The 24,716-nt window shown below is 32.1% G+C and overlaps 2 long non-coding RNA genes across 4 annotated transcripts; both read right to left on the bottom strand.

Moving 5' to 3' along the window:
- Positions 1–503: 503 nt before the first annotated feature.
- LOC145974783 (uncharacterized) lies at positions 504–22,895 on the bottom strand. Of its 3 annotated transcripts, XR_014439793.1 has the most exons (6): positions 22,507–22,895; positions 22,167–22,217; positions 8,843–9,091; positions 2,649–2,752; positions 1,909–2,080; positions 504–1,795 (listed from the first exon to the last, which is right to left on the bottom strand). It is a non-coding gene; the product is annotated as an uncharacterized LOC145974783 (long non-coding RNA). The 3 variants fall into 3 exon arrangements; XR_014439792.1 differs by having other exon boundaries at positions 1,909–2,752; XR_014439794.1 differs by having other exon boundaries at positions 1,909–2,752; positions 8,843–9,086.
- On the bottom strand, positions 9,979–11,444 carry LOC145974771 (uncharacterized). The gene is made up of 4 exons (XR_014439790.1): positions 11,315–11,444; positions 10,860–11,150; positions 10,517–10,735; positions 9,979–10,381 (listed from the first exon to the last, which is right to left on the bottom strand). It is a non-coding gene; the product is annotated as an uncharacterized LOC145974771 (long non-coding RNA).
- Positions 22,896–24,716: the final 1,821 nt, after the last annotated feature.

Raw genomic sequence — 24,716 nt, 5'->3', positions numbered from 1 at the left:
ACATAGCGCTTTAAGAAATAAATTAAAAGTAAAACTGAAAAAGTAACAAAAAATGAAATTTACCAAATGATTAAAGTTTCAGGTTGTGAAATTATTTTTATCGCGGTTCAAGAAAATTTCCAACTATGTACAAATTGTAACTAGCAAGTCGCATTCTTATTTACGAGGGAGAAATTTTCTTTCGTTTTAGCTCCAACCCTCGAGAACAATCTGTCAAGCGTACTGCAGCATCACAATCTGTCGCGCTCGCAATCCTTATCTTATCTATGGAACTATAGAGTCTCATTTGGTTGACGGGGCATATTTCTAACAACTTTGTTACAATATTGCTTCAGCTTACCGCTAATAAACGTACACAGCTCGTGGTGCTATCGCGATAACGATAAAATTTAGATCGTCGCTGCGAAAAAAGGGGATGAAAATCGTAAAATTAATATTTAATATTAATATTAATTTGCATTAATATTAATATTAAATATTAATTTTGCGATTTTCATCCCCTTTTTTCGCAGCGACGATCTAAATTCTATCGTTATCGCGCTTAATTAATATTAATATTAATATTAATTAAAAAGGATAAGTCACTATCACATTCCAGACATGGTAAGACATATATATGTATGAATTAAATGCGATTGCGAGCATTTTTAATTTCTTTCAAAGACAAAACACCGAGCAATTCAAACTTATTTACTTATATTATATTTAGCAAAATGACGTTATTCAATAAAGCTTCTTTAAATTCTCTTCAAAAAAGGTATTTCTGATGGAATAATGAGCGATATTTTTAACGAGAATGAATCAATGCCTAGTTGCAAGATTATCGAGAATCCTGGTGCTAAAAATAGATATTGATGTTGTTTCTTCAATAATTTAGTTTCTTCAATGTGTTTATGTATTCTTCTAAGCACTAAATTTAACGGTAACATTTTTTTTCTAAACTAGCTATTCTCAACAGACAATCGTGCAACTCTTCTCGCTTTTTTACGCTATAACGATCTCGTCGACTCATAATAGCTTCGAAGAAAGTGGCATAAACGCGATTATTCGTTACGGTTGTTTTGTAAACTTCTTGGCCTTTTTTTGGGAGGAGGAGAGCGAAACTTTCGAGCGTCCCAATCGGAAGAAGAGAAAGAGATACCGTTAGAGAAACAGACTTTCGAGTTTGCGGGCAGGGAAAAAAATGCAGGAACTACTCGGAAAATTTTCAACTCAATTGACGCGAGAGATCCGAAACGAATACCCGGACTAATCGGACCCCGGACATTTCGGGTACTCACGCATCCTCTCCACCTGCTCGACCTGATGCGATTCCGAAACGATTATGAACGGGAGCGGGCCGGTTTCCCAGCGACATCGATTTCGCCGAATTAATTCCCACAGTTGTCCGCGCGTCCGCGATAATCGCTCGGCCGGATCACAATACTAGACCGACGATGTATTCGCTCTCGATACGCTCTCGATCCATTCGGGATACGGCAACGAGCGAGTGGTGGCGATTGGCCATGCTCCCTGCTCGGCCACCCCGTTACAGCCGCCACCGCGTTATTTATTGGCCCTCGCTTTATTACGAGCCCTACCGGAGTCGGCAGCCGGATTCGCCACGCTTGCCATTTATGAGGAAAATATTGCTCGATCGAGGATCAAACGACCGATTAAAATCGAAAGCTCTGATCGCGTGAAAATTGATTCCGCAGGTTCCATTCTCGCGCCCTCGTACATCCCGCGGAGGCAGCTATCGCCAAAGTTAATCTTTCAACCGTATTTTTTTCCTTTTTTTTTTTAAGAGAATGACCTGAATCAAAACAGAAAATGACACAATTCTAAATTAGTAATCATGCATATATAATTGAAAGTACACAGTGCAATATATATTTGATAAATCCAACGTTAAATCTTTGCCTATACCTTTGTATCGTTAATGAAAACGTGTTCCTGAGACGTGACGGTCAATTTACCGTAATATAACCAGGTTCGTCCTTGTGTCGTTGTATTCTTGGATCTTTACACATGTAGAAGCGGAAATTGTTTGCCGGCTTTGACGAGAAATGTGATGGAAAGTCTTAATCGTTCCGCTTCTCTAGAGTTATAAATTTTTCAGAAAAATAACAAACCCTAATGGATTTATGCGTTTACATCCGTCGTCACGCAGATTTTATCGTATAAATTTCCTTTCTAAATTTTACGGATGGTATAGACAATATTTTTTTTTGCTTTCAGGCTATACATTTCCTTTAAGCTTTAACGAAAACGTATAAAGTGTACCCGTATTGAATCAATACAAAAAGCCTGTAAGCGAAATGAAAAGAGCTTTATGATTAATGTAAAGATTAATCTGCATCAAGATAATTTTTTATATGACATGGACAAATCATCCGCGCATAAAGACTAGAAGTCGTAGAATAAAGTCGTGACTACGGATCCCATAAAGACGTAACACGAGCGCGTAAAACAAGTCGACGAGCTTCGCGCGTGCGTTTTCCCCGTTCTTTCTTTGGCCTAATAAAGGGTACGAGCGCGCTATACAGGCTATAGGTGAGTTAATTCCATCAAGGGAGACCTGATTCATTATCCAATATCGGATCTCGTAAATTCTCAGTGAGTCAAATAAGTTATCGTTCTGAACGCGACACGCTGACCCTACTCACTTTTGAGAATCTTCTTTCGAAAGCTCATTTCATCTCTCTCTTCCGATTTTTACTCAATTGTTTGCCTCGTATAATCTTCTTGCATCGTGTTTATCGGGAAGTATCTGAAAATATTTTAATATGTAAAAAAATATATATACATATATTTTATAATAAATATTATATCATAATATTTTATAATAAATACATATACATATATTTTATATGTATAAATTTGCATTCTCCGGTGCTTTTCAAAATAATTTACACAAACATATATGCATATATATGTTTGTGTAAATGTTTTTTTGTTATATTAATTTTTATATTTATTTTTAATATTATTTATTATTGAGAAAACGTTATTAGAAAAAAAGGAAGAGACAGAGAGAAAGATAATTTTGTCTTTTGAGTTAATAATTGTTGATCTTTGCATGGTTTTAATTCAATTGTTTTAATCGAGAGAAAATGAGTTCATACTCTATCTAAATCTATTGTTATTTCTTTGCTTAAATACATAAAATATATAGTACATTTTTTCAAAAGCAAGAAAATGTAATTAATAAATATCAAATATTCACATACATGCACATATATAAATATATCCATGTAGAAGATGTATACATGTTAATAATATCGGTCTCTCTCCGTTGACACATTTATGTGTCAATAAACTTTCTTCTTTCACTTTTTGGTTGTGAAAAACTTACTAAATTGAAACCGGTTAGCAACGGAATATAATGGAAAAACCAAAAAAAGACAAGAAAGAGAAAAGAAGAAAAGGTTGATAGAAATGAACGTGTCGACGGAGAGTCCTTTCACTAATATTTTAAAAATATTGTAAACGAATTTTTTTTAAAGAAAAAAGAAGAAGAAGTTTTACTCGAGTAAAATTTAATTTTGTCAAATGAATGTTTGTTTCTGAAAAGAAAAGAAATCAGGAGAAAAAGTGACACCAAACAAATAATGAGAAAATAACGCAAAAATTAATGGTAAGTCCTCTAAAACTGAGAAGAAAACAAATTCCACCGACACGAAATAATTTTTAATAAATTATCTTTCTTTTTAATAACAATAATAAGGATAATGCTAAATTACCATCTTAAGAGTTATCTCAATAAGCTTGCAATTATTTTTAGATTCGTGAGAGCTCTTTTAATAAATATTATAATAAAAAAATTAAATTAATAAAAATATTATATTATAAATACCATAATAAAAAATGGAAACTTTTACAATTCATCATCAAAGAAGAAAAAAGGAATTGATATAATAAATAATATGATAAAAAGTAGATTAAATAGACAAAACAAAATAAGGTACATGGTTTCCCTTTTCTAATTCCCAAGAGAATAGCATGCGATCGAAACACGATAATCTTCTTGTTCCGAAAATTGATCTACCTTTTCAGAGACATCGCCACAATTTGCTTCGCGCTCAGGCATTGTCAAAATATTACGTCAAGGACACACGGTTCGATTTGGTGTCGTCCCAAGACGATCGATTTGACGCGCGATAAACTATATGCGATTGTTAGGGCGCTGCAGCTACTTATTTCTTCCCCCTTGTATTTCAAATGAATTTTCCGGTTGTAAAAGGGGCATACGCAGCTTCGAACGTATACCCAATTGTATAATAGTTATCGAGACAGATAAAGAGAGAGAGAGGAAAAGAGATAAAGCAACGCAATGGCGAGCTTATCGTTTACCGATCGACCGAATTGCTTGGCAGCCAATACGACGTCAGCGATACTACTCTCGTCAGCGATATTATCGCTCTTTGATCTTTCCTACGTTGCAAACTTTTGCTATTCGCAGTCTGTAAGAATATTCATCTATTTCCTCTGTACAAACTGTATTAAAATTTTTTCACATCAAAGAATCGTATCGAGTTCTTTACAGTGTTACATTCCATTTTTTTAAAATAAACGTTTTATTGTACTTTGGAGCATTTATGCTCTCGTACTGATGCGCGTTGATCCTCTCGAAATATGTATAAAAACAATTGCATCGAATAAAAAGAGATTCTCTTATACCATACAATTTCTCTCCATCAGCGTTCGCTAAAATAACCATAGCGAGCGCGAGATAAGAATCGTTTCGCCTCCCTCACGCAATCGCGAAAGCGAGAGAGAATTCGCAAGCCCCGGAGCCGTACGTTCCTCCAGAGATGAGGGAGTGCCTTCTCCTTATTTACGGCGAAGCGCGATAATAGCGCGGATGATGGGGCCCCCGTCCCGAAGCGAGATATCGGACGTAGCCATGGTAACCGCTGCCGTGGCCATATTGGTCGTCGGCCAGCTATCGATAATAGGAAAGATAAGAGGCAACCCCCGGGCATCCAGGATATTTTATCGTCGGCAAAATGGCGACCCTGAGTCTCCGCTTACGCCAACTGTCCTGTACAGTAAGATTGCATTATATATTGTTTTTGCGAGCGGTGATAGTAATATACGATTTTATCGATTATTATTAATTGAAAATTATATTACTATAAGATTATATTATAAGATATTATATTATAAGATTATATTATATTACTATAATTATATTACTATAAGATAGCACTCTTATAACAGAAAAATATCATTTTTAAATATTTAAAAGTTACTTTTTTTTCTAATGTCAGACTCCATCTTGAGAAGATGGATAATTTCGAACATTTGTGAATTGACGAAATGTGGAAAACGTATGAGAGGTGGAAGGGGAAGATTTATTTAATACAGAAATGCTTTCTTCCCACACGTATACGCGCCTGGAAAATTCACCGACGAGAAGCGGCGCGTACCCGTTCCCATTACGCGAAATAAATGCGAGTTAATTAAAGGGAGGAAACAATTACTCGCGAATAAATCGCAGCCGTTAATCCGTTATAGCGCGGACAAGTTAAACTTCTCCTCTCGCCAATTCTCCTCTGGCGCGCGAGGGTTTTGCGAGGAATAGGGATTTGCGAGACGTCGGGGCGCGTTCGCATAATTGGCTTTGAGCATCGCCACCTGCGTCCCGAAGTCGAAGCCGAACGGTGACGGAAGGGTAGGAGAGACGAGGGCGAGAGAGAGACGAAATGGATCATTCGATTCGTGGAGATTGCTTCGAAACGCCTTTGCCTCTTTTTAGATATTACTCGAGAGAATCTGTTTTCGAGTAGATTAAATTACTTTAATAGAGATTATTTTAAGATAAAGGATTTCTTGATATCCAACAAAGCTATCGCAGATTTTCCAAGTTGCAAACTTGAATGCTATTTCGATAAGATTTTACATCGAGAAGGAGAGAATTCAACAATCTTCATATATGTTTGTATCGAACGTGTAAAATCTCTCTCTTGGAGTATAATATTTTAAAAAGTAATAAATTATTTTAATATTTAACGCTTATAAGAAAGAGAAATATTAATATTATTTTAAAATGTTTAAGTTTTCGTCGCATTATCATCATGATTCTTATGAAAAGAATACAACGTAATCGCTTCTTCTCACCTATTTTTCCATATACTATGCAGTAACAACAATTTGTAGTCAAATTATATCTTACACGAATAATTGCGAGCCAAGCTAAGATTTTTGAATATCTTCGAAAAACCACGCCGCGGGAAGTGTATACAAGAATTGTAGAAAATTATACGGTAGCGAGAGTGCTAGTAATAGAATGCGTCTCTAACGCATCGTTGAAGGTCACGTTGAGAAGAAAAGCAGACCCTTGTTAAAACGTTAGCTACCGTAATTTTTTCCCGACACTTAATGTTTGCCGACAAAAATCACGGGTGGTTCTTAAATGGAGGGAAAGAGATAGAGAGAGAAAGCAGAGGTCGTTCTCGACCAATCATGTACCTTCGCGCATGAAAAAATCTGACCTTCGCAGTAAGCTTATTCTTATTACGGATCATTGCCATAATCATCTATAGAATGGTTTATGAGCCGAGTTACAAATTCCAAAGATACATTTTCACCGCTTTTATCTTCACCGAAAAATATCTTGCTTGAATTGAAGCCATAAACTCCCTTAGCTCATAACTCTTAGTTAGGCGTCTAAATGTCTGATTACTAAACAATAATCTTTGAGAGAGGGAGCGTCCAACAGAGTTGAATATCCCCAAATATTTCAATTTTACAAGAATACATCCGGCTACGTTTCACCTTTGTCCAACGAAACATACCTGTTTTCCTTTGTTTTGTCCTCACACAAAATCTTTGGAACAATCTTTAGACAAATGCTTTACATTTGGACAAACAATTGATAAATTATATCATATATAGATATAATGGTATGACAAATTACATCATATAGAAATGTAATGGTATACGAAAATGAAATTTTCGGATTTTTAAAAAATATAATCGCAATAAAATAAATAAAAAAATCAACTAATCATGTACTACATCACGATGATCAAATAATTTAACGGCATCTCCGCTAATAAAGTTTTTAATTATGTGTTAACGCTGCATCCATAACTGAATAAAAAATAAGTTTTCCGATTAGCTATGTATATGTAAAATAATAAAAAAATAAGATGCTATAAATGAAACAAAAGTTTTTCGATTAGCTACGAAAATAATTTCGGTCTTATTTAAAAGAAAAGGAAAAAAGAGAGAAGAAAAAGATAGATATGCAAATTTTCGTGCAATCGCAAATGTATATGCGATACGATTCGTTAATGCAGCGTCAAAATGTAGTGGATTTTACGCTGTTCTCTAGCGTGAAGAAAGAGCATATGTGAATGTAAATCCCTCTTTCCACCTCGTTTCTTCCTCGACATCAACCACCCGCGGACACGGATCCAGCCGGATCTCTGTATAGATCGTTTTGTCATTGGAATTTGATGATCCGCCGTCCCATGGGGATCCGTTACATAAATATTTGCACGGTAATCCCTTCGTAGATCCACTTGCCTTCTCTCGCCGACCCTCGTTTTAACTGCCACTCCGTTTTTCTCTCTTTCTCTCTCTCTCTCTCTTTCCTTCTCTCCCTCGCACCCTTTCGCTTTATTACGCGCCATACACAGATCTCGGCCACTTGGCAACTTTATGATCTGCGTTTTAGCAGTCGAGCCTGTGTTACTCAATCTCCCCGATGATGATTCCCCGTTTATTCGCGCAAATAAATACTCGATCACTCACGCGGATCTTTTATTTTTCAGCTACACATTATTTGATTAATTTACGAAGTTATATATAAATCTATTTTAATTTAAATTTCCTCAATATTAATAATCTATTTAAATTTAAATTCTCTCAATATTAAATCTTAAAATTTTACAAAATAGTCCCGATCGAATCTTGAAATAAAATCCTAACAAAGTATTCAAAATCCTCGAGAATTAAATACAAATCTTTTGTCATTTGGATATATTCCTATTTGGATATTCCTGAAATACAATTCGCAGTCATTTAACTTACGTTGCCTCCGCATTTTATTTACAAAAAACTCGGCTCTAAAATTAAAATCAGGAGCGATCCCCGTTAAAGTTAAACTGACTAATCATATCGCTTTAATGACGCAAGGATTTTCGACCCCTCATCGATTCGCACTCTTATTTAGAGATACTACATGACAGCAGGTAGGGATTACCCTTTCTTTCTGTCGACGAGTGCAATTCAGTGGGGGATCACGCCCCCCGCAAAATAATAAACACCGTCGCGTCGCACTGCGTATGATATCGGATGATACACGGTGTGACAATCACGGTGATCCCTGCAAGCAGTACCAAGTGACCAATTTATCGCTCTAGCGGGGCAAATTTGTCATTTTGAAAACTGCGATCTACAGACTCTTTTAAACACTCAAAATATCTACATGTGTGCGTGTTGTTACAAGAATTAGGTATTGTTTCGGTCGTGAGATCAGCAAAAGTTTTCAAAGGATGAGATATCTAAAAGAAAAAAAATTAAACCGAATCATTAATATTATTTCTTTTTCAAAAAAGCACAGATATATATTTTATCTCACGACTGAAACTTTACTCCCGCTCTAATAATATTATTTAATATAATATATATGTTTTAAATTATGTATAAAGAAAGATAATTAAATAAATAAATATAATATAAATATAACAATAATAATTAAAAAACAAATATAATATAATAACAAATATAACAACATAATAAACAAATGTTATCGCAAGGAGAGCGATATGACTCGATTGATCGCATATATTTGTTATTATATTCATATATTATTTATTTACAAATATATTTTCATATTCGTACTCACGTATATATATTTTTTACTCATCTTTCGAGTGTAAAAAAATGCGCAACATATGCTAGTAGAAACTGCAAATCCTCGATCATAATCCAGCATAAGCAGCGCGACATCGGGGACCGTCTGATGACTCGATGTAGTATCGTCCCACGTAATACAACATCCATCGTCGATGATTAATCGTTTCTAAGCCTCGTCGCGCGATCCCTCATGCGTCTCGTTCTTTTTTTCTCGTCGTCCCGAGAGGAGACGCCTTTTCTGAAAAACATAAACTGTTTTAGCCGCGTGTGCGCGCAAGAGAGCAATTCGCGCTTTGTCTGACGTAACGATGCTTTATGAATTCCACGGCAAATTTATCGCGTGACGCGACCCCGTTCGTATTCGCGTTTTAATCAACGCGAATTGTCTTCGTTTCCACTAGGCGGCAATGACGCCTGGAACAAACGAAAACTGAATTCTCTTGAAAAATCTATCATCGGAAAAATGTACAAAAATATACCTACAAAAATCTATGTAATTGCAAATTGTTGTAGATTGAGAAAAATTATATATATATGTAGTATATCTCTTTTTTGAAAATTTGTGAAAATTTACTAGAAGTCTTTCTACTAAAAATTGAACAATTTTCAAAATATTTTACAATTGACAGGTCAAGATATTTTGCAATATATTTTGTAAAAATCTATAAAAATTTTTCTTTTCATACTATCTTTTATTGTTACGTAGGCTAAAAGGGGAGAAACGATAAAGAATAGATTACGTCGACCTATGATATTAAATCCAAGCTGATGAATTTTTTAGAGCGGAAAGTCGGAAAATCGCACAAGATTTCTCTCCCCGCAGAATCTCTGTCAGACTCAATTATTGTGCGCGCGAAAGCACACTCTGCAGTAGCACGACTATACGTGCGGATAGATTGCGTTAGGACGAAGCTCGCGGATTCTTTCTTATTCCGGCTTAATCCGAGGGAACGACTGTAGTAAAACGGATCAAAGGGGGATCATGCCCGGGAGATATCCCCGCCTACTCACTCTCCGGACGCTCGTTTCGGCTCGTTTCTCCACCTCGATTCGCCACCTCGCAGCTATCTTTCGAGTAACCTCTGACTCTCGCAGACGAGATCAGGAGGGGAGATCGGAGGCGAAAGAGAAAGAGAGAAATAGGGCGGATGGGGAAAGGGGGGCAGGAGGATTTCGCGCGGCGAAACGATTGCTTTTTCGCTCGCCGGATTTTTATCGAGTTATCGAAACTCCATCGACACCGAGACAAATTTCATTCCACGTTGGCGCAATAGCGGGCGCATCCGTGGAATCGGGACCGTATCTCGCACGCTCGAGGCATTAATATTAGATGTACCCGCGTGAAATTTTTTTGCGCAATGTCGACCATGTCGATGCCCGTGGACGTTTTTTGCTCTCTCGACAACTGACAGGGACGACGATGATCATGGAATTTTGTCTCCTTCCGTGCCCTTCTGCGTTTGAGATGAAAGAGCGCGTTTACTTTTCGTTTGGAGTGAAAATCAAGCGAAGAAATGCGTCCTTTTATCTTGAAAGAGAAGAATAGATGAAAAAGAGAAAAGATATAAAGGATAAAAGTGATGGAAATAAATATGATGTCTCATGTATAATGATATAAACAAGTACGTTATAAATGAATCGTTATTTTTTTTTTATTTCTTACCGGAAGATGGACACAAGTATCTGCTTTAGACCGACAATTGTATACGTGTTCTTTGTCAACTTTTCCTTCCTGTCATTTATCTATTGTCTATTCATCCTTAATAGACGTATTGTTAGACTTTTACTCCATCGTAAAGATTTCGTTTCTCCGGAATTACTACGCAAAGCAATGTAACAGTCACATTTTTTCCTCGACTTGCATTGTTCCAGGAATTTCAAACTATTGAGAAATGGCGATATGTATCATGGTATCAAAGATATATAATAATCTCTTATTTATATCTATCATGTTAATCCAGAAAACAGTTTGTATAAAATGCTGTTCAGGAATATAAGTTCCTTACCTGTTTATTGAGCTTGATGACAAAATTGATAAAAATTTCGTAGAGAAAAAACTGCCTGTGCGTTCGCGCTAAAAATGTTGCAACAAAGAGCAAGGTCAACAAATTGCAACATGGCGTCGCTTCGACAAAGTTGCGACATCTCTAGTTAGATCATAAAATAATCGTTGCTTTACCAATATCAGATAATTCAGATAATTTAATTTTGAAGTTATCCGATGTCGGTAAAGCAATGGCCTGCTTTTAGGTGATCCTATGGTGATCCCATGGTGATCCCTGAAAGCGATACTCCCTCTATGGACATAGAAAACGTGGACATGAACTACCAAGCCAATGTCCATCAATGTTCGCAGAAGGTAATATATAATGTGCAAAATTTCTGGTTTATTATTTTGAAAATAATATATAAATATGATAAATAATAATTTTTATAAAAATAATTTTTATAAATTACTTACCTATATGTGTATGTATGTGTGCCCATATGTTGTCCAAATGATTTTAAATATAAGAATAGACTATATGAATATCGGCGTATGTTACCGCCGGCATAGCTCTCAGGTTCATGAGAGTACTGAAACCTCCTCACCTGGCAAATGCCTTCATTAAGGCGGAGATACAGGGGAGGAAAAATTGAGGAACAATTTTTTTATTTATATTTATTTTTTTTAATAGAGTTTTTAAACACAGAATATAATACATATAAAAAATATATATTACATAATTATAATATATACAACGTAAATTATAATTAATTTGCAATTACATAAAAAACACATTACAAAATATTAAATTATGTAATATAAAAATAATTACATTACAAATATATGTATATTACAAAATTTAATGCAGAATATATATATAAAATACAATGCATTATAGAAATATGTATTATAAAATATAATACAAATTTAATATAAACTATAATATTAAACTTAATACAAAATAAAATTTATTACACGAAAGTGTCCAAAGTATACGTATAATATAAAATTTAATAAAAATTTTTACGTAGACCAGACAAGACTGATTAATGATGATTAATTACGCGATATATATTATTAATAATCGACATAGAATAATAGAATTTAATAAGTTTTATATAAATAACGTATAAACGTAAATAATCATGATCAAAAGAGTCATTAATAAAATTATTGATCGTTTCTTCGATTGTAAAAAAAAGTATTTGCATTAGTGGCGCATTTTGTGTAGAGGAATCCTTATCAAAGGAAATATTCAAAATGAAAAGATAGAATAAACTTCGAAATCAACAATTAATTTACTAAATAAATCGCGATTTAAAATTCGCGAGAAAACGCGACGAATAAATAAATCGACAATAATCGGAATATTCGATTGCGAGATACGCATAATTTTTATAATATGATAATCGAAACCATCAATAGACACGCGTGCGATATAATTATTATCACACAAATGTTGACAGACGAAGATATTTTAGCAAACATTTGTGATCCGTATTGTTTATGAACAAAAAATTCACCGACCGATTTACTTGCGAATATTTATAAGATAAATCGCGATTTAAAATTCGCGATAAACCGCGACGAATAAATAAATCGATAATATTCAAAATATTCAATTGCAGATACGCGAGTGACATACCGGTAATATCCGATAAAAAGAGGAGCGATCTTAAAAATGGAGAACGATTAACATCTTGTTTCTACATCAGATTTCGCAAGATCAATCTGCGAAGAAAAGTTAAGTGATCCATTGAACGTCGGGAATTTCACTGTAGGAGGGAACGAATTCTGGATCTTCCGGACTATTCCCGATAGTAATGATTTCAGTATTAAATCAAAGACAATTATCCCTCGTCATTATTTTCAATTCGCGAAATTGATATTCACGTCAGAAAACATGTTCTTCCATTACTAAGAAATATATTTCTTTATTGAAAATTAAATGGATATAACCTTTGTTATTGAAATGTGATTACGAACGATTATATTTATAAATAATAAAATACATGCATTATTCGAGTTTGTGTTAAATGTGCGAACACATAATTTGGGGTACCATCGCGCGCGAGACGAATCGAACCCGATAACAGCAAGATTTAAAAAATTTCAATTCGAATAGTGTTCAAAATAAAATAAATGAAATAATTTTAAATATATAATTAATTCTAGATTAATTATCTAGATTCTTATTCTTGTAACGTTTAAATTAATAATTTTTTTTTCTTTTAATCAATATCTTACTGATATAGGGGTACCCATTCGATTCGTCTCTAAATTTTTAAGTATTCGCACATTTTATGTGACATTCATGTATAATTTCGCGTATATATAATATATTATATTAACAAAAATTATAAAAATATTTTGGATACGTTAATTTGTGCATGTATTTTAAATAATTTTTTCAAATTAATTAATAATTAATAAAATATATTCGTTCGTAATCATTTTTATCATAAAAATTAATAAAAATTAATTAAATTATGAAATTATTCAAAAAATTAAAATTTATACACAACGCTATATCCATATTTAATCTACTATTAAATCTTTCTGGCATTATATAGACAATAATGATACCAATCCTAATAATGAAGAACATTTTTTAACGAAGAAAAGAAAAGATACATTTCTCTCATCTAAATATATATTATTTAAATTAATTCGACGTTAAAGAAGCGTATCGTCGTTGAATTACTACCGAAATCATTGCTTTCGGAAATTGCCAGGAAAACCTGGGATTAGTTCCAATCTTACAATAAAAATTCCCAATTTTTAACAGGCCACCGAACTAGACGTCGCGAATGGATCTCACAAGAACCGGTGAGAAATAATTCTCCATGATGAAAATCGTTTCGACTCCTCGGCGGTACGAGTCACGCAATTTTTATTAACGTTTATTTAACGGAAGAAACAACGATAACTCTTTTATTAAAACGACAATCTCGTCTAAGAATGCGAAAAGAACGCGGGAAAAACACGGTGATTTCGCAACCGTAATTTATTAATTTATTTATGAATATTTTCCGATACGAAATTCGTAAGTACAAATATAACTGAAAAAACAAATTATTAAATTCATAATAATTAACTCGCGATTCTATAATATCGAAGGTAATCGTTAAATTTTGTGAAGCTAATATTTAATCGTTGACTTATCACATCGAATCTTCACACTCTTATTCGATAATTCTTTATATTTAATTAGCAATATTTAGGAATATTATCTGACGAGAGGGACAGCGATAAAAATCTTTCGTTAAAACGATAATTTTGTATAAGAACTTATATTAAAAATTTTATATTTGATCGCGCGATGTATATACTTAATATGTATATCTATACATTAGACGGCTCTCCCGGTTTCGGTACGAGCAAAAATCCCATTTCACTTATGAGAATCAACTTCGAGCCAACCGGTCGGGATTGCAACGATACAACGAGCAAGGACTAAGCCCAAACCGGAAAGAAGACGAAACGATTGACGGAAATAGAGGAAAATGAAGTTCACCAACTCTTTTTCGCGCATAATTATCCTATCTCGTATCGAACCTGGACCCGCTAAGCACGATTTCAGGTGCTCCGCCCGGACATATTATGCCTCCCGCGGTTGCTATATGCTACACCAGGCTAGTAGACGGCAAAAGAAGAGGATACCCACATTTTTTAAATGCTTACATTCAGCAATTTAGAAAATGGGGAGGCAACCCCTTTTACCGAGCGAAAATCGTGCCTAGGGGAATCCACTCGACTTCTCGACAGGGTTAACACACGCAGTGCGTGTGGCTGTAGACGAGCAAAGAGAAGGGACCCATTGACGACCATTCCGAGCAATCGATCGAGTTCTAACTAATTCGGGCCGAATCACTTGACGAAGCACGAAGCAAGAGTGTACGTTGCATAGCAACGTGTGCAAACTCGAAACATCCCAGTTAGTCGGCATCGGAAGTAGAGACTCGTGACAATAAGGAAATTGGGATTTTTATACGAAAAGTCCAACGCGGAAGCGCGAAAACGCGACGACGCGAGAATACTACAACGCGGAAATGCGGTAACGAAATGCCGCCGTCCGCGACACGTTGACGGCACCGACGATGGAAAGTCGATGACGCAATGTAACTCTTTTATTAAAACGACAATCTCGTCTAAGAACGCCAAAAAGAACGTGGGAAAAACATAGTGTTTTCGCAACCGTAATTTATTAATTTATTTATGAATATTTTCCGATACGAAATTCGTAAATACAAATATAACTGAAAAGCAAATTATTAAATTCATAATAATTAACTCGCGATCCTATAATAGCGAAGGTGACGCGAAGAGAACGCGGAAAGAACACGGTATTTTCGCAATCATAATTTAATAATTTATTTTAAGAATTTTCAATTCGATTTCATTTCCGCTCGATATGGAATTCATAAATAGATAAATCTAACCGAAAGCATATCATTAAATTTATAATAATTGACTCGCGATTCTACATTTTATATAAAAATTTTCCGAATTTATTAATGACTCTTTGATATGAAAATATAAACAGTTATTCTTTTACGAATATTTCAAAAATATATACTATAGAAACAAATATGTTAATTTAACGAATTAATATTATACATATACTTACGTATAATCATATATATACATATAATATATACGTATAATCATTATACGTATACTTTCGATAATTTTTCGTGTAATTTACATAAGAATGTATTCACGTAATTTACAATCGTAAATACAATTTCATGTAATATAATTATAGTTATAATTGTATTTTATACACCTATGTCAATAATTAAAAATATCAATATTTGATTATAATTAATATACAATTATAACTATTTACAATTTACATCGTAAATAGACACAATACGATTTACAATCGTAAATACAATTTCATGTAATATAATTATAGTTATAATTGTATTTTATACAACTATGTCAATAATTAAAAATATCAATATTAGATTATAATTAATATACAATTATAACTATTTACAATTTACAAAACACAATTTTTTAATTACAAAGTACGATTTACAAAATATAATTTATGATGTTATCAATATCAAATAAATGTACTCGATTTATTCAAATGTTTAATAACATAAATAATTTGATATTGATAGCATTAACATTTGGACTTAATATTATAGCTATATATTAATTTACACATTTATATGATGTATTCTTAATTTTTAAAATCAAATATAACATGCTAAAATATATCTTGAACATTTATAATTATGCAATTTAATCTTCTTGAAAATAATTTTGATAATTTAATTTAATTTTTAAAACATTTTTAAAAAGAAATTCAATTTAATTTTTTAAGAATAATTTTAAATTATTACAAAGAATTACAAAAGTATCCAAAATATACGTATAATATAAAATTTATTAAAAATTTTTACATAGTCCAAACAAGGCTGATTAGCGATGATGAATTACGCGATATTTATTATTAATAATCGACATACAATAATAGAATTTAAGAATAGAGAAATTAGTTTTATATAAATAACGCTTAAACATAAATAATTGTGATCAAAAGGGTCATTAATAAAATTATTGATAGTTTTTTCGATTGTAAAAGAAAGTATTTGCATTACTGGCGCATTTTATGTAGATTATTAATATTCAAAACGCGAAAAGATAGATCAAGCTTCGATGTAAATCAATGATTAAAGTACAAGATAAATAACGATTTAAAATTCGCGAGAGAGCGATAACGAATAAATAAATCGATTATTAGGAATAGTTGATTACGATATGCATAATTTTTGTAATATGATAATCGAAACCTAATAGATAGCGCGCGACATAATTATTATCAAACAAATGCGAAGATATTTCAAAACATTTGAGATTTATAATATTTGCGAATATAGAATTTATTACAAATTTTTAGAAGATAAATCGTGATTTACAATTCGCGAGAAGACGCGACAAATAAATAAATCGACAATATTCGGAATATTTGATTGCGATATGTATAATTTTTATAATATAATCGGAGCCCCTAATAGACACGCGCGATATAATTACTATCACGCACAAGTGCAAAGATATTTCGACAGATATTTAAGGTCTGTAATATTTGTGAATTTATTTGCGATTAATACGCTATTTTATAGAAATATCACGATTGAAAAATACATATTGAAAATACATACATCTCGCGCATGATTAGTTAAATGAAATAAAATGAATCTTAAGACTTTACAATTTTGAATATATTTAACATATAATTAAAAAATCGCGTTGTTCGCCACGTTTAATAGAGAATAACGGAACGAATAATTTTATCAAAATCCCTCTCTAATAATTTAACTATCTAACTATATCTCTAACTATCGATGTATTAGTAGAGTTTAATAAGATTTATATAATGATTTAAATAATCGCGATTAATCATTAATAAAATTATCGGTCATCTTCTTAAATAGTAAAAAAAAATATTTGCACTACTAGCTATGACTATAAGACTATAAAAGACAATATTCAAAGACGCGGAAAGATAGACAAAGTTTCGACGTATAAGTCAACGATTAAATTATAAGATAAATCGCGATTTAAAATTCCCGAGAAAACGCGACGAATAAATAAAATGATCGAAGCTCTCAATAGACACGAGCGCGATATAATTATTATCACGTAAGTATAAAAAATCAAAAATATTTCAACAATCATTTGAGGTCTGTAATGTTTGTGAATATATAATTCACCGACCGATTTACTTGCGAATTTTTATAAGATAAATCGCGATTTAAAATTCGCGATTAAACGCGACGAATAAATAAATCGATAATATTCAAAATATTCAATTGCAGATACGCGAGTGACATACCGGTAATATTCGATAAAAAGAGGAGCGATCTTAAAAATGGAGAACGATTAACATCTTGTTTCTACATCAGATTTCGCAAGATCAATCTGCGAAGAAAAGTTAAGTGATCCATTGAACGTCGGGAATTTCACTGTAGGAGGGAACGAATCCTGGATCTTCCGGACTATTCCCGATAGCAATGATTTCAGTATTAAATCAAAGACAATTATCCCTCGTCATTATTTTCAATTCGCGAAATTGATATTCACGTCAGAAGACATGTTCTTCCATTACTAAGAAATGTATTTCTTTATTGAAAATTAAATGGATATAACCTTTGTGTGTTATTGAAATGTGATTACGAACGATTATATTTATAAATAATAAAATACATGCATTATTGGAGTTTGTGTTAAATGTGCGAACACATAATTTGGGGTACCATCGCGCGCGAGACGAATCGAACCCGATAACAGCAAGATTTAAAAAATTTCAATTCGAATAATGTGCAAAATAAAATAAATGAAATAATTTTAAATATATAATTAATTCTAGATTAATTATCTAGATTCTTATTCTTGTAACGTTTAAATTAATAATTTTTTTTCTTTTAATCAATATCTTACTGATATAGGGGTACCCATTCGATTCGTCTCTAAATTTTTAAGTATTCGCACATTTTATGTAACATTCATGCATAATTTCGCGTATATATAATATATTATATTAACAAAAATTATAAAAATATTTTGGATACGTTAATTTGTGCATGTATTTTAAATAATTTTTTCAAATTAATTAATAATTAATAAAATATATTCGTTCGTAATCATTTTTATCATAAAAATTAATAAAAATTAATTAAATTATGAAATTATTTAAAAAATTAAAATTTATACACAACGCTATATCCATATTTAATCTACTATTAAATCATTCTGGCATTATATAGACAATAATGATACCAATCCTAATAATGAAGAACATTTTTTAACGAAGAAAAGAAAAGATACATTTCTCTCATCTAAATATATATTATTTAAATTAATTCGACGTTAAAGAAGCGTATCGTCGTTGAATTACTACCGAAATCATTGCTTTCGGAAATTGCCAGGAAAACCTGGGATTAGTTCCAATCTTACAATAAAAATTCCCAATTTTTAACAGGCCACCGAACTAGACATCACGAATGGATCTCATAAGAACCGGTGAGAAATAATTCTCCATGATGAAAATCGTTTCGACTCCTCGGCGGTACGAGCCACGCAACTTTTATTAACGTTTATTTAACGGAAGAAACAACGATAACTCTTTTATTAAAACGACAATCTCGTCTAAGAATGCGAAAAGAACGCGGGAAAAACACGGTGATTTCGCAACCGTAATTTATTAATTTATTTATGAATATTTTCCGATACGAAATTCGTAAGTACAAATATAACTGAAAAAACAAATTATTAAATCGTTCATAATAATTAACTCGCGATTCTATAATATCGAAGGTGATCGTTAAATTTTGTGAAGCTAATATTTAATCGTTGACTTATCACATCGAATCTTCACACTCTTATTGGATAATTCTTTATATTTAATTAGCAATATTTAGGAATATTATCTGACGAGAGGAACAGCGATAAAAATCTTTCGTTAAAACGATAATTTTGTATAAGAACTTATATTATTAATTTTATATTTGATCGCGCGATGTATATACTTAATATGTATACCTATACATTAGACGGCTCTCCCGGTTTCGGTACGAGCAAAAATTCCATTTCACTTATGAGAATCAACTTCGAGCCAACCGGTCGGGATTGCAACGATACAACGAGCAAGGACTAAGTCCAAACCGGAAAGAAGACGAAACGATTGACGGAAATAGAGGAAAATGAAGTTCACCATCTCTTTTTCGCGCATAATTATCCTATCTCGTATCGACCCTGGACCCGCTAAGCACGATTTCAGGTGCTCCGCCCGGACATATTATGCCTCCCGCGGTTGCTATATGCTACACCAGGCTAGTAGACGGCAAAAGAAGAGGATACCCACATTTTTTAAATGCTTACATTCAGCAATTTAGAAAATGGGGAGGCAACCCCTTTTACCGAGCGAAAATCGTGCCTAGGGGAATCCACTCGACTCCTCGACAGGGTTAACACACGCAGTGCGTGTGGCTGTAGACGAGCAAAGAGAAGGGACCCATTGACGACCATTCCGAGCAATCGATCGAGTTCTAACTAATTCGGGCCGAATCACTTGACGAAGCACGAAGCAAGAGTGTACGTTGCATAGCAACGTGTGCAAACTCGAAACATCCCAGTTAGTTGGCATCGGAAGTAAAGACTCGTGACAATAAGGAAATTGGGATTTTTATACGAAAAGTCCAACGCGGAAACGCGAAAACGCGACGACGCGAGAATACTACAACGCGGAAATGCGGTAACGAAATGCCGCCGTCCGCGACACGTTGACGGCACCGACGATGGAAAGTCGATGACGCAATGTAACTCTTTTATTAAAACGACAATCTCGTCTAAGAACGCCAAAAAGAACGCGGGAAAAACATAGTGTTTTCGCAACCGTAATTTATTAATTTATTTATGAATATTTTCCGATACGAAATTCGTAAATACAAATATAATTGAAAAGCAAATTATTAAATTCATAATAATTAACTCGCGATCCTATAATAGCGAAGGTGATCGTTAAATTTTGTGAAGCTAATATCTAATCGTTGACTTATCACATCGAATCTTCACACTCTTATTTGATAATTCTTTATATTTAATTAGCAATATTTAGGAATATTATCTGACGAGAGGGACAGCGATAAAATTCTTTTGTTAAAACGGTAATCTTTTATAAGGACGCGAAAAGAATGCGAAAAGAACCCGGAGAGAACGCGAAAAGAATGCGGAAAAAACGCGGAAAGAACACGAAAGAACACGGTATTTTCGCAATCATAATTTAATAATTTATTTTAAGAATATTCAGCTCCGCGCGATATGGAATTCATAAATAGATAAATCTAACGGAAAGCATATCATTAAATTTATAATAATTGACTCGCGATTCTACAACAAAGGCGTCTGTCGAATTTTATAACGCTTATATTTAATCATTAATTTAGCATCGAATTTTTACATTTTATATAAAAATTTTCCGAATTTATTAATGACTCTGATATGAAAATATAAATAGTTACTCTTTTATGAATATTTAAAAAATATATATTATAGAAATAAATATGTTAATTTAATGAATTACTATTATATAATCATTATACGTATACTTTGGATAATTTTTCGTATAATTTACATAAGAATGAATTTACGTAATTTACAATCTTCTTAAACATTTATAATTTTGCAATTTCTTTTAGTATTCCTGAAAATAATTTTAATAATTTAAATTAATAATTTAAATATTTTCATTTTTAAAGCATTTTTAAAAATAAATCCAATTTAATTTTTTAAACTAAAATAAAGCCAAATTACAAATTTCTCTATATTATATTAGACTGCTAACACGGCCATATCTCATATGATAAAATGTAAAACAAAAGCAACCATTTATAACTGGACAGAATTTATACCGGGTATCACAAAATTTAACATAACATAACTATCGCTTTCGAAAGATGCAATTGTAATTTATATGAGTATCGCTTGTATATTTATTTTAATAATTGCTGGTTATTGCTTATATTTATTTAAATACTATATTTTAATATTTTGTAACACTTATGTTCATTTTAATCACTATCTCATAGAAGTTTATATTTATTTTAATAAATGCCGGCAAAAATTGAAGTACGACATAATATGTATATTAATCTAATCTGTATATGTATATCCTGCCCAAATGTAAATGGTTATCCTGGCTTCAGCTGTTAGCAGCCTGGTATAATATATGAAATTCTTATAATATAAAAGTCTCTGTGCAGATTACCAATAAAAATTGATTGATATTATAATAATATATATAATTAATAAATTTTTTATAGTAATGCATAATTTAAAATAAAATATAAAATTAATATGTGTATAACATTTATCATATTACATTTATCACATTACAAGTTATTTCATTAATTAATCATTTGGCTTTACATTAAGTTTAAAAACAATATCTACAACAAATGTTGTAATGGATGAGCTAATAAGAAATTAGAGTAAGATAAGTGAATAAGATAAATGCGCGTTATAAGCGAATAAATTAGCATTAGATGTAATTGATACAATTTTTAGTGTTCTTTATTTTTAATAAATTAGGTAAAATCTATACAAAAATAATCTTTTCTCTATCTTTTTTCTTTATAATTGAAATACTGCAATATATTTTCGCAATGGATGCAATATATTTCGAACGAATTTATTAAAAGTTATTTAATTTAATCTATTCTAGCTCATCCATTTTAAGGCAACGGATTTATCTACAATCTGTATGAATCCGTTACTTTAAAATTAAATAAAAGTTTTTATCACTTACCGGAGCATTGATGTTGCCACAGCGGAGTTGTCATTATCGAAGCTACGTTGTCTGTAACATACAAATATAAAATTCATTTATAACAAAGCTCAAAATACAATCAATATTTCAAAAAATTATTATTGTGCGGAATTTCATATCTGGTGTGTAAAATAATAAGCAGATATAAACACGTGAAAAGATTTTATAAATTTTAAAATTATTTTTAAATAGAAATTTTTATATAAGATTTTTATAAAAATCTTTCTCTCTAATTTTCTCTTTAATTCCTTTAAATTATAAGAACGAATTATTGTGCGTACGATTTATAACAATTGATATACAAATAATAAATATTCACCATCAGGTTGCTTCGCCGATGCAAGATACCTCTCCCAGGCCTCCTCCTCCTCTCACGTTGTTGACGCGCGATACTTTCAACGGCACTCCCGCACTCACGAGCGATATTTTTATATCGCTATTTCCGCTATTTTACGCGCGATACTTAACGGTTTTCGCATTATTTCGATATGATAAAAAATTTTATATTTGATCGCGCGATGTATATACTTAATATGTATACCTATACATTAGATAAATTGGGATTTTATATGAAAAGTTCCGCGAAAACGCGACGACGCGAGGATACTACAACGCAAAAACGCGGTAACGAAGCGCTTGCCGTCCGCGGCACGTTGACGGCACCGACGACGCGAAAGGGTACTTAGCTTCCCATTCAGACACCTTAAGATTTATCATAAATAGACAAATTTATAATTAGAAAATAAACAAATTTAAGATAAACCTCAAAGCACCATCCAAGTACTAAGCCCTCCCACCGCGACAAGGTGTACCCCATGGGAGGGTTATATTATATATAATTTTATATATAATATAATACATAATTTGAAATTTATTTTGTAATATAGTACATAAATTTAAATTCGCAAATATAAATAAATATATGATAAATAAAAATATAAAGGATAAGAAAACATCTATTATACAAAGCAATGTTCAAAATAATTGATTTTAAACCTAATTATTGCGCAATTAATTTTTACATTTTTACTTTTAAATAGCTATATTTTAATATTATAAACTGCGTAATTACAAAATAATTTATATTTCTTAGATATAAACTTTTAAAAATATGATAAATAAAAAAATTTCTATTTTTTTATATATGAAATATTTAAATAAATATATTAATTTGAAATGTTTTATAAAACATAAAAGTATCTGAAAATATTAATTAATAAAAAATTTTATAAATGTTTTAATTATTTTAAAATAAAATGGAATATTTTTTATAAGTATATGTATTATATATGTTACAATTTGAAATCACTATTAAATCACAATCAAAGAAATAAAACGAAACGAGAAATATGTATATTTTGAATATATATATTATTGATAAATAATTTACACATTGTTGCGTCCGCGGAACGCGGTATATATCGAACGCGATATATATCGAACGCGCGCGACACAATCGGCATACGCTGACGCTCGTGCACTCGTAAATAATAACGCGATTTAAGGTGCACAAGAATTTTAATAAATCGCGAGTAACATACAAGAATTCAGAATAATCGTAAAACGGATCACAAATAGACGCGCGTCCGCACAACTTGACAGCTGGGCTTAGACTCTCTGACAGTCGTTGTTTATAACAATATCTTGACAACGCGCGCGAAAACGATCTTCTTCGAAAGAATTCAACGGGTAACGAATACATTCAGCGGGACGGGACGCGGGGACGCAACAATATAATAAATAATGTATGTGATAAATAATTTATATTAATGACTTACATCATATCTTATTGATCCATCCACTTCCAAAACCTCCTTTTTTCTTTTGCTTCCTTCGCTCTTTTCTCGTGGCACTTTAATCCTCGTTGCACTTACACTTATTCACGAAAAGTTCCTCGTTGCACTTGCAATTGTGTTTAGAGAAAGAATTTGATAATATATGAAACGTCTCACATCACTACTTTACTGCTCAAGAGCCACTGAACGAATGATCGTAAGTCAAGAACATTACCGCGGTTCTGTTTATATCGCCATGGTCGACTATGAAAGGAAAGAATTTGATAATATATGAAACGTCACTACTTTATTGCTCAAGGTTTCTGTGAATGATAATAAAGCCGTGTAACGTATTAACAATAGCGCGATACTGTTTATCAAGATTGAACACGGTGTTATTGATAATTCTCTCGTTGCCGAAATATTTTCTGTAATATAAAATATTCGCGCGCGGAATATTAAATTATAGAAGTATTTTAATTTATTGATTTCAATTAATTATTTTTTAACAATTTATCACGGAGCCTTTCGTTATGCTATTTATTTGCATCTATAATTCGATTGTTTTACTTTGTATTCTTTCATAATCCAAATTATTTTTAGATTTTCAAGTAAAACAATAAAGTAACACGGATGAAATATATTTGTGACTCTAGGTATTGAAATAATAATTATTGTCCGTAAAGATCGCAACGATCGAAGCAATTATTTAACATTTTGGATTCCTATCATTTAATCGATTCTCGATTAAATT

This window comes from Camponotus vicinus, unplaced genomic scaffold (assembly GCF_025532165.1).
Source record: "Camponotus vicinus isolate PSW18456_S1 unplaced genomic scaffold, iyCamVici1.0 SCAF_7, whole genome shotgun sequence".
NCBI lineage: Eukaryota > Metazoa > Arthropoda > Insecta > Hymenoptera > Formicidae > Camponotus > Camponotus vicinus.
Note: the sequence above shows the minus strand (reverse complement) of the source record. Positions and strands in the feature narration are given on the sequence as shown.